This window comes from Chlamydotis macqueenii, chromosome 4, assembly GCF_036417535.1.
Source record: "Chlamydotis macqueenii isolate bChlMac1 chromosome 4, bChlMac1.mat, whole genome shotgun sequence".
In the NCBI taxonomy this organism is placed as follows: Eukaryota; Metazoa; Chordata; class Aves; order Otidiformes; family Otididae; genus Chlamydotis; species Chlamydotis macqueenii.
The window spans coordinates 53,600,962-53,627,607 of record NC_141559.1 but is presented as its reverse complement, the minus strand read 5'-3'; the positions used below and the strand labels follow the sequence as shown (position 1 = coordinate 53,627,607).

Genomic DNA, 26,646 nt, shown 5'->3' with positions numbered 1-26,646 from the left:
AACTGAAAAGCATGAAACTGGTTATTGTAACTGGTTATAAACTATCCTTACATTATTAGAAAATCCAGTCCTACCCCTGCTGCCAACTGGTTTCCAAAATACTGCATATTAATGAGAAAAAATGGGACATGTAGTGAACATTGATGCCATAGTTTAAAATTCAAAGGAGAGAAGAAGTGTTAAAGCTTCATTCTGTTTAGCCATATGTGGGGCATCTGCCTAGAGAAGTTTACAGAAGTATTCGTCTATAGGGGTGTCCAAACACTTCCAAATACCTAACTTGAGCTGCAGAACTTTCTCAGTTATATCTCTTTCATACAGAATAGTTGATGGCAATAGGCTGTGAACTGGGATTAGTTTTCAGCATTAGCCATCTGTTATGCTTTACCACTGCAAAATAATATTAAACAGCATTGTTTCCTCTTCTTTCGCAGTGACCTGACATGCAAATGGCCCATGCTGAGATATTTTTTTTGTCAGCTGAGTAATACATTACAGCTTGAGTCCATCCATCAGGGGGGCTTAGCGTAGGATGAACAAAATTTCATAGAACAAGATACATGGCCTTAGGTACTTCTTTCTTTCCAGTGGAAATGCAAATGTGGCTTTATGTGAAATTGCAATAATAGAAAATTGTAGCTGCCACCAAAAAAAAAAGAACCCGAATAGTCCAACACTTCCCAAAGAAACAACTCCTATTGTTATTCTCTATTCAAATTCTTTCTCTATAATTTTCTTTTATAATTAGAAATTTTCCTTCCTTGTCTCCTGTTTTTTCTCTCTCCCAGTCTCTGTTCCCCTCCCTCCTGTTCATGTCTACTTGGTCATACTAAGATACTGTGTTCCTTGGATTAAAGGTCTTCCTCTTTAGAAATCCCTTGAATAAATGGCACAATACAAATAAGACATTAAAGCAACAAATTCTTTTGAGTTTGTCTGCAATGACCAACATGAACACTGATTGTGAATAAAACCAATTTTCTTGTAAAACATGATTCAATGAGTTTAAAATAATCTAGCAGTGGCTGGCTGGTGTCTGTGTACATAGCAGCGAGCAGAATGGGAGTGTGGGGAGTGTTATGTGAGCCGAAGTCATCTAGTCAGAGGGTGAGCAGGGAGATAATTCAGGGTACAGACAGATCATTCTAAATGGAGAGATCAAAGAGCAGCAAGAAATTTTAAACCAAAGAAAAAGTCCCAGTGCTTGCAGGGTAAGATGGAAAAAGCTCATTCCTGAGAAGATTTAGTGAGGTTTAGGAGGCTCACGTAAGTCATCTTCATTAGTACTGCCCTGTGTAATATGTATTTTCTTAAGTGATGTAAAGAGGCTGAGCTGTCCTCCTCCCTTCTCATCCCTGCTGCTGCCATTGCGGCACTGTGAAACACAATCTCTACAGAAGGTTTGTTTGTCAAGGTGAAGACAAGCAGGATATAACCCTTCCTGAATTGCTGGTTTGTGCCTTCAGTGGCAGAGAAAAGAGGAGAAAAATTGGCATTTTCATAGGAAGCAATGATGTAGAAAATAGGATCCAAACTGAATCTAAACTTTTGGATAGGTATTGGAATAGACCCTCAGTAGATTTCAAGATTTCACTAATCAAAGCACCGCTGGACAGTTTGTGAATGGTAACTTCTCCTTGCTCCATTTTTGTGCAAATGTTTATTTGTATACTTAGATTGATGACTTATTTTTAACACTGCCTAGCTTCCTCAAACTCCTGGTTTCAGTTTCTGGTATCTGCCATGCTTTCACTGTTTGTCCTGGAGTTGTTTGTGACATAACTCCTTTGAGGTGCTTTATTTCTGTGTTCATTTTAAATCCAGCTCTTTGAGGAAAATGAACAAAAGGATATGTTATTTTCCTGAGGTGGAAAACAAATTCTATCAAGTTTTCCTTAAATACTTGGTTATGATTTGGTATAGGAATTTTTTTTTTTTTTTTTTTGTAGATGTATTCCTTTTTTCATCTTTCTGATTTGACAGGCCATTGACAAGCCTCTGAGAAACTCTTATTTCACAGCAGTTCAGCAGCATTGGATGTTAATGGCCAACAGCCCAGAAAACATTTTATCACCTAGGGTATGTGCATTCCCAGTAGCCCGCAAACACAGCTCTGGGCTGCTGCCAGCCCTGTAACAGGCTGCATGAATGAGAGGAGAGAATCAGTCTCACCTGCGCTACTGCTGACCCCATTGCTTCATCTCAGTACAGAGTGGAAAGTGGCCCCTCATGAAACGTAATAAGGAAGGAAAAAGTTGTACTGGGGTTGGGAGGGAGATTGGTATACACGGCTTTGTGAAGCAGAGGCAGTAGAGATGCAAGGAGAGGAGACAGCAAGAGTATCTGTCATCTACTGTAGTTTTAATTGCATAAATCCATTTGGCAACTAAAATTAAGCTATTACATAGCTACTGATTTTTTTTTTTTATGTAATGCTTTGATGGAATGGAATAAACATCCCTTTAAACAATTGCTGTCTTTGCTCTGAAGAGAAGATCATGCATTCTTGGGGTCTTTTCTGCTGCAGAATTTTTTTAGGATATTTGTTATAGTTCTATTACTTTTTAAAAAAAATAATAAAGAAACACCTACGATACTACATTAAGTGTTGCATGCTGTTTTACAGGATGTCTTTCTTCTGGGGTTCATTATTTTAACTGAAGTCTTGCAATAACTGCTGATTACAAGTTCTAGTGCCTAATCTTTCACAGATAAAGAATCTAATGTTTCACTTCACCTTTTGTAAGGTTAATATATCATAGATGCAAATTAAATCTTTATGGGGAGTGTCTAACAATTATCCTGAAGATTAAAGCAGTCATCATATCAACCAAAAGATACATTCTGTTAACCATAACAAAGCCTTTGTGAATAATGAATGTACACAGCATAACTTAAACGCTTACAAAAGGAAATCTAGAACTCCAGATGAAGTTATTAGATGTTAATGTTTCATATTTACTCCATGAAGTTAGCAACACTATTGAATGAGGTTTTAATGAGATGCTCTGGTTTGCTATTCTAGGAATTGGATTTCTTCATATCTTTACTTAATTTACTTCACAGCTAATCAGGCAAAATTGCTTCTGCATGCACTTTGTTGTTCCTGCTGGCATCTAATTTTAGACATGGCATATCTGTCCTCTGGACCATCACTGCGCGGAAAGTCTCTTAAGAGTCAAGTTACTACACTGGTATTGAGGGCTGGCTGGGGAAGAACTGTGAGCTTGGCCTAGCTGGTTTTGGGACCAGGAGGCTGGTAGGATGCAGCAATACTTATCCTAACTTTTCGGTCCTGAGAGTAGCTACTGACTGGCAAGTTCCCCTAATTTATTTTACAAGGACATTTCATTATTTTATCTTCAGCAAACTTTGCACTTCACAGACTCAAGAGAAAGGTGAAAATGTGAAACTTATGTGGTGTTTGTAGGACTGAAATCCTGGCCTGTGTTTTCTTATGGCTCTATATCTGATCTAATATTCTTTTACAGTCAAGTTAAGTAATTATTTTGAAAGGTAAGAGATATGGTGGCATTCCCACATTAACTGGTTCTGAAATGAAAATTATCTGCTCTGGTCTTCTTCAGTCTAAGAATACTGTAGTCATTTTTTGTTAAAAGATATCTAGATGATGAGGTGAGCTCACAGGAGAGCTTAAAATTCTGTTTATGAGCAATGCACATTATTTTCTATGAACTTAAAATTCTCAGAGCCATTACACTACTGGATCATACAGTTCTTAAAGAAAATAGGAAATAGTCTTACAAACTTGTAATGGCTCTGGACTAATCAAAAGAAGGCTTTGGAAAAACTGAATATCTAAAATAGCAACAGCAACACATACGTGGAAAAACTACTTACAAATCTTTATGTACAGTGGAAGCAAGGTAAGTACCAGTGTTTGTCTAAGTACTTTATAACAGAATGGATGAGGGAAACAATTAAGGAGCTGGTGAAATAATGGAGAAATTATTTCATGTTTATGAATAATTGATGTAGAAATTTTTAGAAAAAAATGTTATAATCATAAGAAAGTAATAAAACATTCCCAAAAGAAATGGAGGAAGCAAACAAACAAGAAGAGAAAGCTTGCATCTGAGATTGATTGGTTAAAGTAATATTTTTAAGGTATTTTTATTAATGGTGAAAAGGTATACAACTCAAACATTTGACTGGGAAGAAAAGTGCAGTAAAAATGTATGGCATTTCTTCCTTACTATTCCTGGTATTTTAATGGTAACGTTAAATCTCTTACCTACAGAACAGAAAAAAACAACTATATTTACATTTTCAGTATTTCCACAAACAACAACCAGATATTCTCTGTTTGGCACAAATGAATGCAGCATGTAGTTTTAGTCTCTCCAGTACCACGAAGATATCAACAAGTTTTGAAGGAATTCAAATAACAGCAACACAAATGATTAAGGAGGGGGAGAGTTTGATTTATGAGGAAAGATTAAAACATGTTCTGCTTAGTGAAATGACAGCTAATAATGCAAGGGGAGAGTAATAATAACAGCCTACAAGTATTTAAAGGGTGAGCACACCAAGAAAAGAGTGGAAGTGTTTAAGGTGGTACAAGGTTTCAAAAAAACAACCTGACATTGAAGAGAGTGTTGTGTTTGTGTATATTTTCCCTTCAAACTAGCACTAATTAATCTGTGGAGCTTATGTAAGGACAAAATAAGATCTGTGAGTGCAAAATCAAGGAGAAAGAAGTGCAAATGTAAAACAGAAGGACTAATATATCAGCTATGATGCAAGTCCTCAATGTAGTATGTATTTAAACATAGAATTCAGCAAGATTGTATTTGGAATAGCAAGATTTAATGTGACAAATGAGCAGAATATAGTCCTAGAGGAAGCATATACCAGTATTGTAGTTCTTACCCTCTTTAGAAATAACTGACCCTAAAAGTAGGTTTGCTTTGTTCAGAACATTTTGCAACCCCTTGATAATCTGCTACCTCTTCCTGGTGAAAAAGGAGCTGCTATTCAGACATTTTGTCATGTCTTATAACTGAAAAGTGGTCTTCTGATACGCAAGTGATCAATAGGATTCTGTACTCCTTTCAGTCCAGTGTTACACACAGAAATACATCAGAAAAGGACAAGAAGGAAAAAATATCAGGGGATGGGAGATAGGAAAGAATGGAAGAAGTGTCGAATACTCACATACACTAGCGAATACCTAAGTAATCAACTCAATAGATGTCTACTGAGAGGTTACAAGCTGTGAATCTCATTCTTCCAGGCAGTTTTTCCAAATAGTTTATCTAGGATATTTCTATCATAGAATATTTAACTTGATATCAAAGCTCTTGCCAAGATGCCTGTGATTGTCACAACTGACAGTCCATGTACAGCACTGAGGAGAGAGCTGGAAGAGTGTCTATGAAGCTGCTCCATCAAAAAGTCTCTTTCCCAAACTCAGGCCAGTGTGGTACACACAAAATAATGTATGCACCACTATGTTAATCATCTGCAAACTCTGGAATAACAGTTTGTCAGGTTTTCATTTCTGGTACCTTTTCATCGGTTATTTTCTGATTCACACTGATATTCAGTGTGAGCAATGAGCCTAAATCCCTTTTAAATGTTGAAAATCCCCCTTTAATTAATGCTTCCAAGGCACCCTTGACATGGAGGGTATTTTGGCAGGGCTGGGTTAGCTATGCCTGATGGACAGTAGCAGAAGCTTGGAGACCTCATAAAAAAAGGGCTGAAATACAGTGGTTCTGCCATGCTGAAGATCACTACTGTAAAATTTTCTGGAAAAGGGTAGGCCTCACAACTATTCCACACAAATTAATCAACAACTTTAACCAATTGTTATATTTGCACAACTTCTACTTAGCATCTGCTTCCTTCTGGTCCCCTGATCCCTAGGAACTGAGAACTGATAGAAAGGAGCTGTACCAGCCCTAGTCCTGTTGCTTCTTTCATATGATTGATATGACATTTGTAGAATAACAGTGGCTCTGATTTGCCTCACTTGTCTGTCCCAGTCTCGATCCAGAGCAGAATTTCTACAAAGTTCATGTCATCAACACTGAAGTCTTTAGTTCAGTTCTCATCTTGATTTAAAAATCGGACCAAGAAATGGAATATCACAAGACATAGGGACTTAAGACCATGAAACAACAAAGATATCAGCAGATAAAAGATATTCAAACATAATCATTGGACTTTTACTTCATCATTTTATATTGACAGACAAGGATATAATTTTTCTTTCTTCCTGTGCATCATATTTGTGGATAATTTCAGTGAATTCCCCATGAAGACAGGGGAACCAGTCATCCTCTGAAAATGTTTTGGTAAACTACTTCACCTATAAGACCAAACATCACTCTCAATATACCTTATTTGTGGTTAAATAAGGGCAGTGTACAGTCTAAAGCATATATGAAAACAGAGAACATTATTTTAGGAACATTATCTTTTAAAGTCCAAATGATTCATGCATGAATCCACACATTATTTAAGCAATACTTAAAGAGCATTCACAGACATGCATCTATATACACACTCATATGTCAGTCCATCGCAAGAATCTAATCTCACTTATCAGTCATTATTTGATCAAACAGCAAACACAGATTGATAGGGAATCTGCTGTACTAAGTCTTAGTACTTGCATACTCAATCTGTTTACAGGCTAAACATGGGTACTGTTGCTTGTTGTATGCAACAAACCAAAGAAAGAAAAGGAAGCAGCAGACACTCACTGGATGTTTTTTCATGGGCTAAATCAGCTCAGCCCTGTTTGCTCAAATTGGTAGCTTTCTGAAGGCACTACTACAGAATAAATGTGTCTTTAGGTGACATATGAAGGAAAAGCAGATTTTTTTTCATGTCAGTGACACTCTTTAACACTTTATGCATAAGGTACCAAATGAAAGAGAAACACTGAAGTTCTTTAGAAGAAGATATGACGGGATGGCATTTTTACAAGGATGCTGATAAGTTTTTTTTTCAATCCAAATATACTACCTTTTAGTCAAGTACTAGAAAAGATTACCTATGTGGGCCAAAATAAAATACTTCTTTAAGTTCAATAAAAATTTCCACTATAAGTTATAGGACAAAATGTACTCTTGTATGACAAGAAAGTATACTCTTCTACTCCTATTGTACTCTTTTTTTAAAGACTGATTCTAGAATGTTTGTTTGAAATTTGGGGTTGATAGTGGAATTAGCAGCTATCAGTGTACTAATAACAAATTTGAGCTTGGCTAACTGGTCATAAAAGTCAGAAATAAAACAGAAATGTATTTCAAAAGATCAAAACTTAAATCTATACTGTATATGAAAATGCATAAGGAGAACCAAAGGGGCAATTAAAAAACAGATTTTAATACAAATCCTTCAATATTAAACAAGCTTTAAAAGGCTATGTCCCTACAAAATCAAGACAGCTCTTAGTTTCAAATAATAAAATTAGATTCAGTTACCTAATTAACCTCATTTCAACATGAATAACCTATTTATTTGATTTTGAAAACCTACTCCTCTATGTAAGAACTGTAACATTTCAGCATCTGAACAATCAAATTGCTAAACAATTCTGGCAGCTAGGATTAAGAATGATGTAGAATTTTAAGTAAACTTTCAAAAAAGCTCTCAGATATGTTCTTGATAGATATTGACAATTAATTTAGATCAAAGATACATTGAGTAGATCCTGGGTTTCGGACTTGCAAGATTAAAGATCTCTTACTAGTCTTTATCTAGGGAAATCATGACCTTTTTAAAGCTTACCATGCCTTGGAGGCGAGAAGACTACAGAAGAAGTGTTTTCACTCTAATTTCAAATGAAAATCTTTATATGCATCTTATGCATCTATGCATATGTCCTTGCTACAATGTTATCAGTAACGTACTACTGGTCACCTACAAAAACAGGGTCCCTATATAGTTCTCATACCTGCCTATGAAATACTAAACATATATCTCAACAAAACCCTCTGTATATTTTGATTATCAGTAGTTATATATTTTCTCTCTAAGAGGCAACACAAAGTAAATGTAAATATATCCCAAACGAAATATTTTCTATTTTACCAAGGAAGTCTAGGTTGTCTCCAGTTTTCTGAATATTGTAATTTCTTAAAGTCCTTCCACAAATGTCCTGCTCACTTGTCACTTCTAACTTCATGCTTGATGCAAAACTTCAGCTTCTGGGGAAGATTAGATGTTTCTGCACCATTTTATGGAAAAAGAGTTTCTCCTTGTGATTTTCACATTGCTGTGCATGGTGTGTAAAGACAAGAATGAATGTGTGGAACACAGAGAAGGTCATGCAAACTTCTGCAATTACTCAATGACTATCATCCCACGAAAGGAGCTCTCTTAGAAAAATAATGGGAGACCAGCTGCTAACCTCTAGCAAGCAATGAAACTCATAAAAGGCTAGATAAGTGTGAGGCTGAAGCTTGAAACAAAGAACTGAACTTCGCATGGATTTCAAGAAAAAGGCTGCTCTCCGAGAAGTGCGTGTAGGAGGGCAGCTGGAATCACGTACGTTCACAAAATCTATTGCATTACAAGCAAGCACATGCTGACCTTAGGTCCATTCTGCTCCTCCTTGCTTGAGACCCAAGGTGGTGGATTCCTGTCGGGCAAAAAAATGCTGACTTGTTCTGAAACGGTGTCTAGTGTTACTGTAAACACACAGTGCTTTTACAGTTCCCAGCAGAGCACTCTCTGCACAGAGGTTACTTGATCTTTATACTCCTGGCAGGAAATAAAAGATGTTAATGGTCGGGATCTCTGTTAGGAACAGTAGCCCTTAGCAAGAGGAGGAAGGACTAGAGCATGGTTATGTATCAACAGTCTATGTAAAGACATGGTTTGCATTGTGAATGTGTGACGTACTTTTAGAAATGCGAAAGGATCCACAGTAAATTCAGTCCAGCAGGAACAGATTAGAATACTAATTCAACGGATGCTGTACAGGTGGGAGAGTTGTAAAAAGCAGCAGAACTGAGGCAAGTCATGCGTCTTGTAACAGGGGAGTCCAGATGAAGATGGCTACATAGCTCATAAATATACCTCATGACCACACCAGAACAGCAAACACAAGGGTAGAAGGGGGGATATTTAGTCTGCAAATGGACAGTCTGTAACAGTCTCAAATCTCTGACGAGAATTCATAGTTGCTGTTAAATACCTGAGACTGCTGTAGTAGCTTTTGAATGGCTATGTGGCCGCTTCAGGTCCTGATTCTAGGTGAGTTAGAATTGCATCTTCTTAGTATTTAAGTTTATTTTCTATGCCAAATTCTCTACGCCTGTCTGCATCTTGTGCAGCCTCTTTAAGGTATTTATTTCCTAAGACACTAACAGTAGAAAGCTGATACAGGAAATATCTAATTTCTTTCTTCATAGCTTTTTTTGTCTGTTTGTCTTATTGCACCAAACTATTCTCTCATTTGGTCCTGGGGCAACTGTTTGCTTACTGAAAGCCAGCTCACTAAAACAATGTAGGTTATAAAATAGATAGGCTTAATGTGAATAATTTCCATGATCCAGTTTACAGCAAATGCTTGAATTCCTGAACTTAGAAGGCAGTGAAATACAGTTGGGGAAGCAACACTGTGACTCACTTTTAACATAAAGCTCTCTTTCAGGCAATTACAACTTGCAAACTGTCTGTGCAAAGGTGAATCACAAGCTGGCCCACAGAATACATGAAGAAGGATATATATTTTGCAACCATAGCAGATTCATGCATAATGAAAACCAGATATTATTGCCTGAACTGTAAGCCAGGTAATAAATCACGTTTAAAAATTGACAGCATGCATTTGAACAGAAATCCACATCAAGATCCACAGCTAAACAATTATTACAACTTTTAGGGATTCACATGCCTCTCAACATTTCAGGTAGGTAGATTTCATACAGGTGGGTGAGCATACTACAGCTGACCGCTGTAATGCCAAGAGATGAAAAATGAAGTATAGACACAGTAAGAATGTGGTGAAAGTATTCAATTCTCATTGAAGGTCTGCTTTGTTCTGCAATTGGGTAAGTTTTCCTTATGAAATAGAAGATAATTAATCATGATCACCTGGTTACATGATGAATGAACACTTTAAAAGGACAATGAGAAAATGTGTTAAAAGCACACAGGAAAGGAAAACAAGGGATGCAATCATACTGACCTAAGATATACACTTTAAAAGAAACAGTATACTGTATTGGCTGCTACATTTGCTAACAGAGGAATGTGGACAGGGCTTGTGAGTCCTTGCAGGTGCTACTGAATAAGAAAGTTTAATTCCAGGCTCTGGTTCAGACTCTAACTTTTCTTTTTGGTCAGCTCTTGTGGTCGATACTTCATGACAAATAGCACTAGAACTAGATTTCTTCCCTATTTGTGAGGAAAATGCTTGGAGGCAAAGAAACTTAAAGAGGAACCATGAAGGAAATGAATTGTTGAATAGGTGTTGAGAAAGCTTTATCAGAAGATGGTAGAGAAGAACTTAGTTTGACATTTTATCATAGATTGAGTCATTGCTTTCTGTTGACTGTGCTAATGAGTAGGAAAACACTCTGGAAAAATCAGCTGGAAAGACTCCCCCATTCAAGTGACATTACATGACCTACAGTAAGATCCTAAGCTATTCAAGATGACCAGATTTAAACCAGAAGAATACACTACAAAAGTGGGGAAACCAATGCAAGAAAAAGAATGCTGGATGTTATTTTTGTATTTTCTATGTAATCAAGCAAAAAAGAACATTATTAAAAAATACCCCATATACTATGCAAAATGGGTTGGCTTTCTTAAACACTTAGAATAATTAAACTAACAATTAGAATGAAGTAATGAGTTCACGTCCAGAAGACTGTCAAGATAGTTGGGGCCAGCTCTGAACCTGGAGGCATGAAGGTATACAGATCTTCTTTGGGAAAAGCCCAGTAAATGCATTCAGGAGATGTTTGGGGTAGGGCAGAAGAGCTTGGAGGGAAGCACAGACTTGGAGGGCATGGTGGAGTGGAATCCAGCTTTATCCTCATAAACGCTTTTGATTTTCAGAATGGATTCCCTATTTTTAATGGAACTCATATGGGTATTAAATCCAGAAAGTTCCATAATGTTCAGTAAAAGTTAGAAGGGTGCGTAGGAAAGTTAACTGAGTCTCATTAACAGTGAATCGGTGACCTCCAAGGTTTGGCACATTCCTTCATGGGTTTATGCTGCTCTCAACATAAAGCACTGCAGATTAAGCTACAGAGTAGCAGGCACCCTTCTCAGGGTTAGATGTGAAGAGATTTACTGACTTCAGCCTACAAGTGATGCAGTATTTCTCTCAAGGGATCCAGAACAGTCAATGAAGGAAATAAAAAAAATTTGTATTGCACCTTCAAAATCAGGTAACTATAATTAGGTATTATAGATGTGATTATAGTTTAACCATAATGGTATATCTATTTTATAACATCACTGGAGAACAGAATTATGACTCTTTGGTTTTCTTACCTTAATCTATTTGATACTCTTTAAGAATAGCCTTTAATTTAAATTTTGACAGCTTATAAATTTTGGTTAGGTGATAACTGCTCCTCTGAAATGCGTTTTATCCCTCAGTTACAGATATGTGAGGTCAGTTGACACGTGTTCTCTGCTTTCATGTAGGGATTTTTTTTTCTGTCTGTGAATATAATTTAGCCTTTTCTTGCTTAAGGAACTTTATATTTAATTGATAAAACATGAAGGCCATTAACACTTCATAAATTAAATTACTGTGCACCTAAATTCCTACTATGATTTACAAATGTTGTTTGCTCCAATAATTAAAAAGATTCAGTAATAAACACTAATATTTAACAAATCAGATTGTTTAGCACAATGACCAGAACTTCTCTTGTTACAGGCTGTGTAATTCCTTAAAATGTTGAAAACCGAAATGCTTTAAAAATTGTGAGGGAAGAGTATGTGAAGAAAGAGGATATCCTCATTCTATGATAAAAGTGTACTCTAAAATTTGTGCTATTTACAGCATAAACTAGAGTTGCTTGGAGTATAGCGCACTTCTTATTTCTTTAAGGACTGTTTTATTAATGGACAAGTGTCTAATTGCTGCAAGCTCAGGAAAGTATTATGCCTTTGAGTTCATCTGACTGTCACTTGATTGACTCAATGAAATCCGCTGGTCCTTATCAGCGAGATCTGCTGTTCAAAGGTCCATCAGGAATAAAAGCAAATCCTGACTCCTGCTGTGTGACGACATTGGTAAGGCAATGCCTGCTTACTGCGATAGGGTTGGGATGTTAAAAAGGGCTGATTTTCTCCCAAATTAATGCGGAGCCTTGCCTCTGAGCTTCTTTATTCTCTGTCACACAGATGTGAGGTTTTGTCTGGTTTAATCAATTTGTAGTTAGGTTGCTGACAGATTGAGCACTCATGCAGATAATAATTCGATATTCAAGCTATAATTATGGCTACAACGACTTCCACTTACCCCTGCTAATAACCCAGCATGCTATCCAAAATACGATTGGTACTGATACAGGAGCAGCAAGTGCTAAGCATGTCTTAGCACAACTCTGCCCATTCCAAAGGCTTGTTCCAGAAGAGGGGGAGTGCTGGGAGAGCAACCTCTGTTAGAAAGAGATGCTCTCCAGGGACCATAACCTATGGCAGTCATTATTGCCTGCCACATCTCTTCTCTACCATTACACCAGAGATTACCTGGCCCTACAATTTAAGGAAGCGTAAAGGCAGCTGAAAGTAATTTGCATCCCACTCTCCAGGTATGTGGAACAGAGCAGCAGGACAGCGAATTTTCCAGCTCACTGTTTTTTCCTTTTCCCCTCCTGAATTAATTACTGTTGGATGATAGCTAAACAACTAGAAGTGCAGAATCACCATGCTTATTTGTCTAATAAAAATAATTAATTTCCAGAATCTCCTTTCCAGTAAATCCTGAAAGACAATTTCAGTTTGTAGGAAGGAGCGAAAGTAGAGGGAAGAGTTAGGTGAAAGCAGTAGTTCAAATCCTTATACTAGGGCATATTTTCCATGCATTACAAAGGGTGTTGCCCTTCCTAAACCATATCTGGGAAGCAAGAGGCTAAAGGTGTTTCCACTGATAATGTGATTTACTCATAAATTCATATTTGAATCCTCTAAGCAAGAACTAAAATCAGAGAAGTCAGTGGTAGACAAAGCACACCAAAATGAATTCATTTGATTGATCTTTTTGATCAAGACGTCACAATGAGAGTAAGCTTGAATCTCCTACTGCTGTTAGCTTCAAATAGTCCCTGGTCCATGCTACCTCCCAAGGTGTTCATCGGTCTTGTCTAAAAAAGTGCCAGGTGGCATAGGCCAAAACTACAGCAGGAAACATAATAATTAAACAAGAGGGATAACTGCATGTCAGTACCTGAGCCCATGTCCTGTCTAGTTCACTTGTACAGATGCTGCTGTGTGACCAAGTTCTTGAACGAGGTGGCCTTCAGTCCTTAGCGACTGGCTGCTGGTTGTGTGCACTCCAAGTTTGATTGTCACTTAGCCTATGCCTTTCTCTGACAGTAGAAATGAAACAAATTGATGTGACTCAGCTCAGGGTTTCAAGAGTGGAAATTCCCAGTTTTGGGAAGTACTTTGGTTGTGGTACTTTGTCATCGTTGGATTTCTAACTCTACTTCCTGCATTTCTACATGGAGAAGGAAAGAGCGCTTGTCAGCAATTGTGTAGCACTATATAGGAAACAACCACGAGGGAATATAGGAGCCAACTCTTCTGGTTGTCCGGACAATACAATTCAGATTTTAAGCAGTACTGCTACTGCATGGTACATGGCGGACAAGGAGTTTTGGTGCTGGAATCTCTCTCATCTAATAGCAGCTTGCTGCTGCTTGCTGAACACAGCTGGAAGTCTACAATAACAACACATTTACTTGTCTGTTATCTTTGACAACAACAATTCTTCGTCTCACTCTAGTCTATTAAAATGGTTGTCCATACTGCAGAATACTACAAAGACACTTCGTCTTTTTTTTTTTTCTTATGTTGCCTTATTTTTAAGGGTTTATTTTGGTTTGTTTAAAGAAAACAGGTAAGGAAGCTTAAATAACAGATCTCAGGAAATGAAATGATCGCTACATCTTTAGTTGAACTGGAATGCACTTAAGAAAATAAGAGAGAGGTTTAAGTTAGAGTCATGGGAACTGGTGAACAAAGCACCAAAAAGCATAAAACCCCAACACAGATGTAGCAAAGATTTTCCAGATGTGGAATTCTTTCTATGGCTCAGTAGGGCTGGCTTAACTTACTTAAGCTATAATGATTATTCTGGGGGGAAAAAAGGATGGCTCATTTCTTATCTCTCAGTCTTTTAATATAACTAAATGCAACTTACTTTGCTGAAGATTTTTATCTAAATTTGCTTTATGAAACAATGTCTGTTTCTTATTCCTCCTAGTTTGTCTAATGTGGCATAAATTGTCTCTCTGGAAATGCCTTTGAAATGTACCGCAAAAGTTAATATATGTAGCAATTTCTTAGGTTAGAACCTTTCTTGGCTAGTTTTTAAATGCCCAGTTCCTCATTAAAAGTTCTGATTAAACTGTAACAATTATATATATCTTTACAGTTTTTTGTTTGGTCTTTGGTTATGTGGTTATGTTTGTGTTTTTATATTCTTATGAGATAAGCTCATACTTTTTTTTTCTTTGTTCTTTATTTAGCTGAAGAATTGCCTTGACTTACTGTATTCTGATCATTGATTGATTTCTGCAAATCTATTGCTAGAAAGTTTCCTAACACATAGAGGACTGTTGCTGTTGCTGTAGAAGTCATATAGTATTCTTAATGTGATGATAGATAGTTGGTACTGTTTCCTGGAGAAAATACTTGCCTTTTACAAAACACAAGAAACAGTCACATAATAAAGTTACATTCAACATACATATTAGGGCTGAATATTTAAAGTATTTTTACTACAAAATACTAATTCTGTCACATTAAAAACTAATTCAATATTTGAATAGTGACTTACCAACTGGAAATATCGCAATACTAATTTGACATCTTGGACAGGTTTTGAATTGGTACATAGAGGGTTATGATTTGGGTAAATCTTACAAAAATCAGTAGTACTGTCATTAATTTTGTTGAAGAAAGGATTATACTAATCAATTTCTCTATCATTAGTTTGTCTTTTTCTAAACCTGTGTAAAACTTTAGCATCCACAATGTACTGAGGCAAGGAACCTCATAGTTCAGTTCTAGATTGCGTGGAGAAATGCCTCCCCCTGTTTGTTTGATCCTGCTACCTTCATTTGATGTCCTCTCGTTCTTTTATGCGAAGAGACAAGCAATTGCACATAACATCAAATTGTTATTAACACAGAGTAATCAAACACGGACAACTATTGTACTGAGAGACCAAAAAAAAGAAATGAAGTGCAAAAACTTCTACTATCAGAAGGAATGGCACATATTAAATCCCTGACTGAAAAAGGCAGTACCACTTCTAAAGTAGCAGCAAATACTACTCTAACTTGTATGCTAGAAACACTGTGTGCCACCTGACTCATTATTATTGTTTGATGCTGCAATAGCTATTTGAATGGCTGCTAAAAGGCATTTTTCCTACAAATGCTAGTCTGGATCCATGCTTCAAAACATGGAGTCGGACTTAAGTTGCAAGGGTGACGTAATAATAAGCAGAAGTCTGAGATCTTCCTCTAAAAGTGTGAAATAAATTTTAGGAAAACCAGAGATTATTCCCATGAGTCTCCTTCAACTTTCCAACCATTTTCCAGCCACAAATGCTCTGATAATGATGAAATTATACCTGATAAAATTGATTAAAATTATATATGCTTTAAAGTTTTTCCAGAGCGGGTGTATCAGTTATGAATGTGAAATAGAGCCCTGCTAAGACAAACTGGTGCTGACACAAAATATGTTATTCCAGTCAAAGAGTTAGCATGAGCTATAACACCAAAATAAGTCCTTGACACTCTCCGAACAGTCAGGATTTTCATCCCTACTTTGAGAGCCTCCCATGGTTACTACAAGAGGAAAATCTTTCTAGTGTAGGCATGGGCTTTGTTCTACAAACAGGGCTCTACGTAAGTCAATTGATAGATAACAAATTATTGACAAAAGTCTCAGTCTTTCTTTTTCTTCCCTGCTACATGAAGAAACATTAATTCCAGGATGAGAGTGTAATTAGGCAACCTGCCTGGAGGAAACAGTGCTGTATCTTATTATTTTTTTTCTTGCCTTTTAACAGCTAGAGAACAGCATTAGATTTGATTGCCACTTCCCGATACACGCAAAATCCAATCTAATTTGACAACAGTATTTGCAAAGGAGATTTGAGACAATGGCTAGACTTGATTACTAGATATTACAAGGTATTTCAAAACCTTCAAGATAATGAAAAACATCTTTTGTCAGATATGGTTAGCATCTTTGAGTTTATAAACAATAAAAGATGTAACTGCTCAGGCTGAATGTACTACAGGCAGTTACAGCAATTCTCTCAAGCATCACTTGCTATACCAGAAAGCATTTAGAGCAAAAGTCAACAACTTTAATAAGGAAAAAAAAAAAGCCAAAAAAATCACCGTCTGAGCAACCTTTGATGCTGCAGTTACATACAGCCCTATCATTGTGCTGCCGAGGACTGTTTCACATCAGGAAGATGCTTTGCCTCCAGGTGTGTCTAATCCAAACTGTGCTTTTGGTGTCTCTCACCTGAGTTTTCAGCATGTCCTTAGAGGAATGTAAATAAGCATGACTTCTTATAAAACATCAAAGAGCTCTTTCACTTCCCTAAGGATTTGTTAAAAGGAGCTTTTTATTCTAATAAGACAAGAGTTTCAAGTGTGCATGTAAGTATCTAAAATACATAAACAACAAACTCCTATGTTGGCTTTGTGAAGTAAAGCCCATGTCCTGGGTGATCTGGAACTGAAATAATTTATTCCTTTTTAATAGGTACAACAAGAGAAAAGTTATTTTGTCACACTTTCTTAAGTGCCCTAAGCTCTTCATATTAAAGATGATTTAAAATTGTTCAGCTCATTGGTTCATCTTTCGCAACTCTGAAACAACCCAGCAGTCCAAGTTCTATTTTCAAATATGAACACAGGAGCATAATATGATCTTACAGATGTTTTGAATGTTGTCTAGGAACCCAAAGAAGTAAAGAAAAGCTTATGAAATTTTTCAGAAGTTACTAGGTACCTTCATAATTCTGTGCCATGTACAGATTTTACTGCCAAAAGGTAACCTCTACTGGGAATCAGTGCACAGTTAGCTTTGTTTTCATCTAGAGGTACCTAAATAACCATGAAAATGTAGACAAAAAATAATTTTAAAATTTGGCTCTGGGAACATCAGCTTTTCAGAAGCTGATTTTATTTTTGGACACTGAATAAGAAAGCCTGTCACCTGATTCACAAACCAACAGTCACGTCACTACTTTGGAAAGCGTGGCCTAATGATTACGTGTCAGTATCAATTAGGACCAAGTGAACTAGTTTATATTTAATCTGAATCAACACAAGTCTTTACCATGAACTCAGTCTGAACAAAATTAGGCTAGAAATAACTTGATTAACTGGTCATCACCATTCTCTGTTATTCTTATTTTAGCCAAAAAAGGACAGGAAGAACAATCTGTTCATGTTTGCTTTGATATAAAAGCCATTTTTGGTCAGGGACTACCTCTTTTAGAATGTTTCTGATGTCAGATACAACAAGAGACCACAGTTTCAAACAGGAGAATATAAATGCTACTGAACAACTGTGTAACTGATAATTTACTTCATATTGAAAAGCAACTTGATTAAGATTAAATATATGACACTACCTAGAATATACTGAGTACCAGTTTAGTCTGTATGGTGATGTTCTAGAATGTGAGCATATTATTAATATTAAATTAAATAATATTAATTGAGTAATATTAAATTGAATTTACAGAAAGTAATACATTCATAACTCTTCTGCTGTATTTTCTGCTTTGACAACAAAGAGCTCAATCATGAAACATTGTTTCCCACAATATTTTTGTTTGTGAGTTAGGATTTTACAGTCTGGAAGGGTGAATAAATAAATGACAAAAAAGAGCAGCTCTGTGGAAAAGGCCCTGGGGGTCTTGGCAGACAGTGAGCTGAGCATGAGTCAGCAGTGTGCCCTGGCAGCAAAGAGAGCTGGCAGCATCCTGGGATGTATCAATAAAAGCATGCCCTGTAGATGGAGAAAAGGGATTATCCCCCTCTATTCAGTGCTTGTTAGACCACGTCTGCAATACTGAGTCCAGTCTCAGGATCCTCCCAATGCAAGAAAGACAGTGATAAAAGGGAACAAGTCCAGGGAAGGTTCACCAAGCTGCTCAGGGTCTGGAACACCTGGCTTGTGAGCAGAGGCTGCAGGACTTGTTCAGCCCGAAGAGATGGCTTTTGGGGTCCTACCAGCAGCTCTCCAGGACCTCATGGGCAGGCAATAAGAAAATGGAGCTGGGTTCTTCACATCGTGCATGTGAGAATGACAAGAGATAGCAGGCATAAACTGAAACCAGAAAGGATCAAAATGAATCATGTGGAGTTTTAGGGGCCATCCTGCTTCCAGTGCATTTAGCATGCTAAGCCTACAGAGGCTGCACATCCTTGGAGGTTTTCAAGACCAGACTGGATAAAGTCCTGAGCAACCTTTTCTGACTTCAGGGTTGGTCCTGCTTGAGCAGAAGGTTGGAGAAAGGACCTCCAAAAGGTCCCTTTCAAGAGAGTTATCTGAAGTTATCCTTTGTTTAACTGTATTTCACTAACAGGTGATGAAGTCCACTATGAGAGACATTCTTACAACTTATCGATCTGCAATGAAACTTTTATTATTAATGTGAAAATATGTTTAAAAGCCTTCAATGCTTTTTTTTTTTTTTTTTTTTTTTACCTAATCACATGGTTTCCAGGATAAAAATAACTTGCTTTAACAAGGAAAGTGTATATTGCCTTAAAAACGCACTGGATTGGACAGAAAAATGACAGCTGAAAGATTTAGCATGATGGCCAGCAGCAGTAATCACTCAGTTGGCACTATATAAATCTTTGTTCCTATAGGGGAATATCTTGATTAGAATAAGCTAGTTCTATTACAGAACTTAAGAAAAGACAGCAAACCAGCAAAGAAATCAACATTCAATTGCTCATCTCAGGTATGTAAGGCACTGAGGCACTGCTTGTTTTCTCTAAAGTGAATACTGACATTTGAATATTTGTTGAGGAAATATTTAGTTGTTTCCACAATTAACACAATCATAAAATAATATAGAAAAATATCATAGCTATAAAAGCATTAAAGTGCATGATAAGGACCAATGCAATGTAAAAATAATGGCTTATCCTTTCTATTAGCTTAAAATAATTCAGTTCAGCTTTTAAGTATTTTAAAGATCAAAATGAATGAGACTATATTAAAGAAACCAACAAAATTAAATGCCTTTGAAGGTAACAACAGCATATTTTGATTTAAAAGCTCTTCCAAAGTAGTATAAAAGCAGATCCATACTAATAGAGCATATTAATGCAGGTGGAATAAGAAAACAGAAGCTGGCTAAATACTTAAGAACTCAATGCACAAGAGGTTCTGTTAGTTCTCAGATACTTCAGATGTATTTCCATCATATGTGAGAAGTCATGGCAGTCTGGTGAGGTTCCCGTAGTCTGGAAAACGGGAAACACAACCCCCATTTTTAAAAAGGGAAAAAAGGAAGACCTGTGGAACTACAGGCCAGTCAGTCTTACCTCTGTGCCTGGCGAGGTCATGGAGCAGATTCTCCTGGAAACCATGCCAAGGCACATGGAAAATAAGGAGATGATTGGTGACAGCCAACATGGCTACACTAAGGGCAAATCATTCCTCACCAATTTGGTGGCCTTCTATGATGGGGTTACAACATCGGTAGACAAGGCACGACCAACTGAGGTCATCTATCTGGACTTGTGCAAAGCAGTTGACACTGTCCTGCCATGACATTCTTGTCTCTAAAATGGAAAGACATGGGTTTGATGGATGGACCATTCTATGGATAAGGAATTGGCTGGATCCTGACATCACTCAAGGAGTTGTGGTCAACGACTTGATGTTCAAGGAGACTAATGACAAGTGATGTTCCTCAGGGGTCAGTACACAGACCAGCTTTGTTTAACATCTTTGTTGATGATATGGACAATGGTATTGAGTACACCCTCAGCAAGTCCGCTGACGACACCAAGCTGTGTGGTTCAGTCAACATGCTGGAGGAAAGGGATGCCATCCAGAGGGACCTGGACAGGCTGGAGAGGTGGGCCCATGCAAACCTCATGAAGTTCAACAAGGCCAAGTGCAAGGTCCTGCACCTGGGTCATGGCAATCCCAGGCACAAATACAGGCTGAGTAGAGAATGGATTGAGAGCAGCCCTGAGGAGAAGGAATTGGAGGTACTGATGGTGAAAAGCTGGACATGAGCCGACAGTGTGCGCTTGCAGCCCAGAAAGCCAACCATATCCCAGGCTTCATCAAAAGAAGGCCAGCAGGTTGAGGGAGGTGATTCTGCCCCCCTACTCTGCTCTTGTGAGACCCCACCTGTATGTAGTACTGTGTCCAGCTCTGGAGCCCCCAACATAAGAAGGATGTGGACATGTTGGAAGAAGTCTAGAGGAGGGCTATGAAGATAATCAGAGGGCTGGAACACCTCTCCTATGAAGAAAGGCTGAGAGAGTTGGGGTTGTTCAGCCTGGAGAAACCATATAGCAGTCCTAGTACCTAAAGGAGGCTTATAGGAAAGATGGGGAGAAACTCTTCAGCAGGGCCTGTTGTGACAGGATGAGTGGTAATAGTTTTAAAATAGAGGGAGGTAGATTTAGACTAGACAATAGGAAAAATTTTTTTACAATGAGGGTGTTGGAACACTGGAACAGGTTGCCCAGAGAGGTGGTAGATGCCCTATACCTGGAAACATTCAAGGCCAGGGTTGGATGAGGCTCTGAGCCACTTGATCTAGTTGAAGATGTCCCTGCTTCTTGCAAGGGGGTTGGTCTAGATGAACTTTGAAGGTCCCTTCCAACCTTAACTATTCTATGATTCTACTTTATTATTACGTATTGATTTCATTGAATTTGTTTTAGCCTTCCAGAAAACACCTGTTTTCCTGTTCAGGCATGAGACCTGAACTTTTGCGTCCTTATTCAATGTTATACAGCCTTCTTGACTGCTGGCTCTCCCTCAGAGTACATTTACACTACCTGGACCTACCCTTCATTTTTTAAAACTCAAGGAAGTAATATATAACAGACAATCATGAGGAGTTTTAGGGGCCGTGCTGCTTCCAGTATATTTAGCACGGTTTAAAGTGGACTCTCAGAGGAAAGCTGCAGTCCCAGGATCTACTATTTCCTCCAAAACCTAAAGAAAATTGTCATGGCACCTTAAGATTAATGAGACTTTGGTTTCACACAGTGCTACGTGCATTTTAAAGTTTATGTGTTTATATCCACATGCACACAGTGAATATGGTGTGACTTTAAAAAGCAAAGTAATTTATTCAGAAGAACAACTACTGTAGTGTGTGGTTAATAAGCCACTAAACATCAAATACCAAAAATCATGACATCAGCTATTTTACTGCAATTAGAAAAAAATAAAGAAAACTCAACAACTAAACAACATCAGGAATCTTAGCATGAAATGTCAGTTTTCGGTATCCGTTGGCATCACAAACCTTTTTTTTCTAGTAATGAAATACATGACAGTGGAATAAAAATACATTTGTTAGCATCTATTGGTGTTTGGCAGGCATCCATGCATATTCTGGCAGAGTTTCTGTAACTGCTTTTTAGTATGACAGATTGAAGTGTGAGTACTCACCTGACATTTTTATTTAGAAAGCAAACACTCAGCTAAAACAAAATTTCATAACTATTGCAACATCAACAGTAAAATAAAGGTTACCTAGCTAGGAATTGGTACTTCACACTAAGGTCTCACAAAAACACTAATAAGGCTGTTCTACTAAAACCAGACACAAAACTTACAAAAAGCAACAATTAATAATTAATTTTGCCCACTTTATTCTAGAATACTTGCTAGATATACTGTAAAGCAGCTGGAATACCAGTAAATGTGCCAATTAACTTGTATTTCTTTCCAGTTTATATGGAAATTGATATTCTGTAGCCAGTCAGATTATATTTTTTTGATCTTTGCTCTAGGTTCAATGTAAGTTATACATGAATGAACCTTTATTGACTTTATGAAAACAGAGTATACAGTGAGTACTGCTCATAGAAAGAATTAATTTCTCTGGATCTAGAATATGTTTACAAAAATCTAGTGGGGATTTTCTTTTTTTCCTTTTTGATTAGAGCTCCAGTTAAATTAAATGACATTAAAAGAGCTATACCTAGTGTGCCAAGCAGTTGGTCTTTTATGTGCCTTGTTTACTGACAGTGAACCTGTTGCTACTGGATTTTCAAGGTCATCCCACTGCGAGTTCTCACAGACTGGCTTGACCCGCCTTGTCATCACTCCATCACTTCCTGTTCTGCAGCCCAACTCACCAAGTGTCCTCCACTGCCTGACACCAACAACTAGGGTCTGCAAGAGGAAACACCCTACCGCTAAGGTCTCTTTAATTGTCTACGTATTTGTCTTCTCTGTGAATCAAAGGCAATCAGGGAAATTAACATCAAAGGACATTGAGGATGTACTTTATTTAATAACATATTTATCAGAAATCTAGAGGAGATGGAGGAAAAAAAAGTTACTTGTTCACTGCTAGGCCTGGATTGTAATACTAACACCAGGGAGCTTTCAAACACTTTACATTGGCCAGCAGTCCAATGAGGCTGCTGTCTTCAACTGTGCTTAATATTTTATTCTCATGTTTGCTTGCTGATTACCAAAACACAGATGAGAAATGGGCTATCAAATCTGTTCTACTCCATGTCAAAGTCTGGCACTTTTTGTTCTTTTGTGCTGAAGTAGACTCCTCTAACCTAGTAGTTAGAGAGACTACTGACTTTTACCCAAAGAGGTTGTGCACTTTTTCCATAGTATATCTTTAAAGCAAGGGGGAATATTTTGATAGAATCATGAAAGATGTTAAAAGTATATTCACTTGCTGTTCTGATAGGGAATTTCTACTGCTACAGAAGAGTAGTTTCACTTGCTTTTTTATAACAAGTCATGTGTTCTGTGGTTTTTAATTAATCCAAGTTTGTACTTAACTAAAATTTAGCACTCAATGACTTAAAAAAACCCTTTATTTTATTTTTAGAGCAGCAACTCTTCTAAATATGTGTTCAACCAAAATACCACAGGGCAGTTTTATGCACAGGAAAAAATTATTTATTATAATGCTGAACATTATGGACCAATGGTGTTAATATTTATTTAGGTCTAGACTAAACCTTCTGCCCTGTTTATGTGATAGCACACAGTTTCATCACCTCAAAGGAAATAAGCTGTGCTAGTCCCTGACCAGATGTGGATATTCATTCTACCCCTCCCGCTGGCTCTGTTGTAGCAATGTTTCTAAGTCACAAACAGAGTTCACTATTCCCTACAAATATTTGAGGATAAATTGAGAAATCATGAAGTAGGTCCACAAAGAGACTTAGGCAATACTTCTAATATTGACTTATAGTTGTTTCACCTTTGTTATGAAAACACCGCTCCAGAAACTGAAGTTAGCCCTGAGCTAGGAACCTCACAGTGGGTTCATCGTACTGAATATTGGTGTCTATGTTAGGAGTCACCTTGACTCTGCAGTTAGTGGGCAGTTAACCAATATTATTCATGAAGTCTCATGTATGATTCACATCAGTAAATCAAATGCTGACATATAGCCGGGTGAACCAAAGGCTCATAACGTTGATTATTTTTAGACTGTGAATTTAAGTCAACACCACTAACTCTGACATAGACACCTTCATTATTGTCAAGTGAGATGAACTCTCCATCCCTCAAACTTCATAGTTTGTTGACAGAATTTGAGAATAAAAATCACAACAGTCAGCAAGGTATGTAAAGGCATGAGAACACATAAATTACTCAAAAGAAAGATAGATGCATCTGAAAAAACAATCTTTTGAACCTGGCTGCTGGCCTACATCCCTGATTTAGGTGCCAGTAGTTCCAGCCCTGACTCATCTCTTGGCTTGAGCCATCATTTTCCCTGACTGTGCATGTTGCTTGATCTTAACTTCTGCCTTAAAAAAGTTCTTTTGAAAGATTGGCTTTTTTTTTTTTTTTTTTACAATTGCCAGAAACATCAACAATATTTAGAAGTCTTAAAAACGCATTTCTCACAAATAGCTGATGTCACAGTACATTGTTTGCAATGCCCTAATTCACACAACTTGAAGCAACAGTGTACACAGTTAGGCATGACTGGTGTTCTGGTCAAAAAACTGATCATTTATAGATTTTTGCCTAAGTGACTCTGCAATTGCAAGTTTTACTGCACTTTCCACTGTAAGAAAAAAAAAAAACCAAAAACCACCAACACAACTGGTTATACAACTTTTGAGTTATTAATTGACAGAAGTAGCAGTGTTTTCAGATTATATTTGGCTTTGCTCTAAATCTAAAAATAGTGTGTGTGGTTGATTTTTTGGGTTTGTTTTATACTCCATCTGAAAGTTTGTGTTTGATATAGTAGAAATTTACTGCTTTTTGGAAAAATATAAAATTAAGAAAATATTTAATTTCAAGGATTAGCAACTGCAATAAACATAGCCAGTAACATGTGAACTTCTAAGTTGCTTAAGCAGCTTGGTCTGTTTAAGGATCTAAATATTTAGTTGCCTATAGGAAAAGCACTTGAAAGTATCCAAGTATCTGGAGTCTATAGAATAGAAAATCTTGTAAAAATAGATGAAAACATTGAAATAACAGTCTTTCTACTTTATTGTATTTCTCATTCCAGACCCAGATGAAACCAAATACTATTAAATAGGAAAGAAGGAGCTACAATAAATTATTAATTCAAATTCTTAAAATGGGAAAAAATGTTTGACTAGACATTTTGAGTGCATTTAAAATAAAATTTTAAATTTTAATACAATGGTATCCAATCTCTTTAGCCACTGTGTTATTAGCATTGTAAGTCGTAAAATAAACAACTCCTTTTTGTTCTGTAATATATTTTAGTCTGTAATAATACATACAAGAAAGAGTTAGATTGTTGATATTTCCAAATAAGTATCAAAAATGGTATTTGTTCTATTCTCTTACAGCAGACATGCAAATACGGTATATTCTTTTTTGAAGGCTTTCACACCTTACTTACGGCTTTTTCATTCATGATTCCTATGCAATGTCATTTATCTGGTTTACTATAAGCAGCAATGATCTAACAAAGGCTAGTTAAATTGCAAAACATCAGACTAAAATGTCTCAATCAAGATCCGATTGCATTTGAAAAAATAGCACCGACTATCCCTAGAAACAAGTTACTTCAGTGAAAGCGCCTGTTTTAAATAATCATCTCCCTAATGCATGCTTAATATTTAAAAAAAAAAAATCATAACGTCATGACCTCCTGAGCTGCAAAGAGTTAAAATAAAAGCCAAAACTGATTAAAAGGCAACTGCATTTCCATTCACAGTCTAGCTTGCACTCATGTACATGGAAATGTCAAGAAACTGGCTCCACATGGCATGAAGTTCCACCTAATATTTGTAATATTAAATATAATGCTGTCCACAAAAAAATGTAACACTGAAGTCTGGGCGGGAAAAAAAGAAGAGAGAGACAGATTCATATGCATATGTACAGGTTATAAATTTTATGTAAAAAACACTTTCATTTCATACCATCATCAGCACTAACATGATAGGTAGTTTTGACACTGAAGAAGTAAGCATAGAGCTTTGAGTTTTATTTCTAATTTTACAAGCTGTTAGCTACAACAAACACTTGTTGCAGCTCTATTCCTCTTGTGTAAAATTGAGGTTGTTATATCTCTATGCCTGAAGATTTTAAAATTATTTTCAGATAGCTTTTAATCTTGTATGATATATGATTTCAAAAAATGTACAAAACCCCATAATGTTGGCTGGCTGCTTGACAAAGTACTTGAAATTAGATGTAAATAGTAGGGCTAGTTTGCATGTTTGATCATAAGTTAAAGGATGTGGCCAAATATGAACTGCCTTAGAAAAAGAAATACCAAATAATACCACTTGCAAAATCTACAAAGAAAATGCTTATTAAACATGGGTCACAGTTTGGGAATTATTTATGAACTTCAAGAGTTAAAATAGCAACATCCTGACCAGATAGCTCTGTAGATTTTACAGTGCTCATTAGCACTGTGGCTTTTCTCTCAACACCTTTTTTTTTTCAGCCTATTCCTCTCCCTTAATAAACAAAAGAAAATAAATAATCTGAACCAGGATAATGCAAGAAAATGTCACCAACAGAAATCAGACATAAATCAGAACATCATTTGGTGGCATCTGGATATTCTGAGGTATTTTTCAAACTATATTTGAAGTACAGTACCAAACTATCAATTAAAGTAAATGAAGAAGAAACCAACAGAGATTCTAGAGATCTCCAGTGCTAAGAGTGGAGCATTTCCTAGTGTTTATCATGACAATACAGCCATTTACCAGT

The 26,646-nt window shown here is 36.9% G+C and overlaps 1 protein-coding gene across 1 annotated transcript in view; it reads right to left on the bottom strand.

Annotated features, from left to right (window-relative positions):
• DLC1 (DLC1 Rho GTPase activating protein) overlaps positions 1–26,646 on the bottom strand; it is a 236,805-nt gene that overhangs the window by 112,325 nt on the left and 97,834 nt on the right. The window lies entirely within an intron of this gene.